The sequence below is a fragment of the Etheostoma cragini genome, chromosome 4 (assembly GCF_013103735.1).
Source record: "Etheostoma cragini isolate CJK2018 chromosome 4, CSU_Ecrag_1.0, whole genome shotgun sequence".
NCBI classification, from domain to species: Eukaryota; Metazoa; Chordata; class Actinopteri; order Perciformes; family Percidae; genus Etheostoma; species Etheostoma cragini.
Genome location: NC_048410.1, coordinates 5887364 through 5890118, shown reverse-complemented (window position 1 = coordinate 5890118; position 2755 = coordinate 5887364).

The following is a 2755-nucleotide window of genomic DNA, read 5'->3' as shown; positions in this document are numbered from 1 at the left end:
TCGACAATCGGCCTAGTTCTACAGCTCCCACAAGAAAAATGGCCGGGCGGTATGCCACAACAAAACACAACAAACCGAAAAAGGCGCAAATATTTCAGAATGTAACTTACTTATTTCGATGCAGTAATTGCAAAAACACTGGTTTGTGGTCGTATCTTCCGGCAATAATCCCAATTCATTCGATTTTTGAAGAAGTATTTCCTCTCATGCCTGCCTGGAAGCTGCCATCTTCTTGACAACCAGAGGCGTAGGAAAATGGAAGAGAGTTGGCGTCACCCAAAGTAAACATGGCGACAGAGAACCGCTTGCTAACGTTTTCCGAAAGAAATGCATTAACGTTTTGGTATTTTCCACGGTAAATATGTAAATGATGGTTAGTATAGCGAGGTGCTTTAAATAACACTTAAAACCTTTTTAAAGTAAACACAGCACAAGTTTAAGCAAATTACAACAAGTTGCACCAGGCTTATTGTCCCTTACTAAAGATGGCGACATCTGTGCTGAAACCACTTTTCTTTTAATATTGTAGGGACGCTGATTTTATCCCGATCTAAACCTACTTAGATATGCCTAAACATGCACAATAATAGTGTGAAAGCACTAATTTACGGATTTAGCGCTCACTTGATGTATGCCCACTACAGTTGCCACGCCCACACCCACCATTAGTACTTGCGCCCTCCACTGAAACAAGTAGGCTACTGCATTGCTATCGACATCAATTAACAAATCGTCCCGCTTTCTTCTTACTGTAACATGGCAAGACACGTTTCTCTGCTGTAATTACACTGAAAAGACAATAAAATGTTCTAAAAGTGGAAGTTTTGAAAGATTACTCAACTTCTTAATCAAATTTTGGTTTGTGTTTTTGCCAGCAAGCTTTATGGCAGTAAAATAGTCCCCATTTATGCTACTTTAAAACTCTTCCCTTCTTTTGGAAATTTGAAAATTACCAAAAGCCCTAATTAAGCTAGGCCTATTAAACTCGTAGCTCATTTACAGAACTTTAGGCAAAACTTACCCACATAGCCTACTGTTATTCCAGTCATCAAAATATCACATAACACACATATTTATTATTATTGTTTTTTTTATTATTATTATTATTTGTATTGTGTATCTTGGTGAGTTTTGTTTGTTTAGATAGATAGATAGATAGATAGATAGATAGATAGATAGATAGATAGATAGATAGATAGATAGATTGAGAGATAGAGATAGTGAGCTAGATAGATTGTGTTGCCCTCTGGTGGTCAACAGCTGTCACCGCAAAAACGACTAACGTTCTGTAATTGCATTGAATTTTTCTTTCAATTCATAGGCCAATCCATTGGTTTAAGAGCCTTACATACTTTATATTTTAAAGTTTTTATTGAGGGTGGATGCCCATTTAAATGTAAATGTTAATGGACTGTTCTCATATAGCGCTTTTCTAGTCTCAACGACTACTCACAGCGCTTCTACATGGTACAGGAGCCCTTCACCATTCACACACATTCATACACAAGCTGCCGTACAAGGTGCCACTTGCTTATCAGATAAACACTCACACACATTTACACTCCAATGGCGCTGCATTGGGGGCAACGCAGGGATAATAATCCTCTAACTTTGTTAAATATTGTTATAGCCTGTGTATTTGCAGCACCATAGTTTTTTTATTTTTTGTTTTATTTCTGAAGCATATGTAATGGCTCAAAAGTTTCCATGTGCCAGACACTGAAGACCTGTCAGTTTCGGAGTAGCTGAATAGAACCTGACCTCTGACCTTTGTCTTAAGGAGAGCAAAACATTCTGCCACTGATATAACAAACTATTTTTATTGCTTCTGTATGAATAGGAAAAAAAACATCTAATCTTTGTACATGAAATTAATATGCTTGCAGTATACAGCACAGTCTGTCTCATTTGAATGCTTCATTACTTTTTTTAAAAGACCTTTTCCTTTTTTGCAAAACATTATTTATGTTTTAAAAGGGGGTTGTGTTTCTAACGACCATTGTGCAGGAGACAGTGAACTGACCATCACATGAAAGGCACATTTCGATTTTTCTTATTTCACAGTCAGGGCCAAATGTAGCACAGTCGTGTTACAGATTTTTGGATCCCCATCACCCTAGATACGGACAACATTACATTGCTCAGACCCTTCATGGTCCCCCAGGACTACTATGCAATGGCTATCTACATGTTTGTTATATTTACCCTGGGCACCTTCATCAATGTGCTTACAATTGCGTACAGATAATACAAGAATCTCCGGTCTTAACTGCATCCTGGTGATTTGGCAGTGGCAAAACTTCTCGTGTCCTGTGTAGGTTCTTTCACTGGCCTCTGCTACATTTTAAGCAGGTGTTTTATCCTCAGCAATTCTCTTGAACTAGCATGCAAGATTGAAGGTTTTATGGTAACGTGAGGCAGTAAGACCAACTTTGAGACACAGATATAGTGTTTGTGATTTCAACATATGAGTTTAAGAAGTAAACTTCTAAAATGTACTGGAATAGTCTCTGTGTTTGTCTATGCGTCAGTCCGAGATGCATTGGTGCAACATTTTGTTATTGTTACATAATCGTTTCCCCTTAGTTTTTAACGGACCATACAGTAACTCACAAAACTGTATGTGATAAGTCTCGTTCCCAAAATTGAGTCTTGGTACAAAATTACAACTACTAGAGCCAGTTCCACAATGAGCTTTCCTTAATACGTGACATTTCTGAGTCTGTAGCTTTTTTGGGGGGGGGGGGGGGGGGGG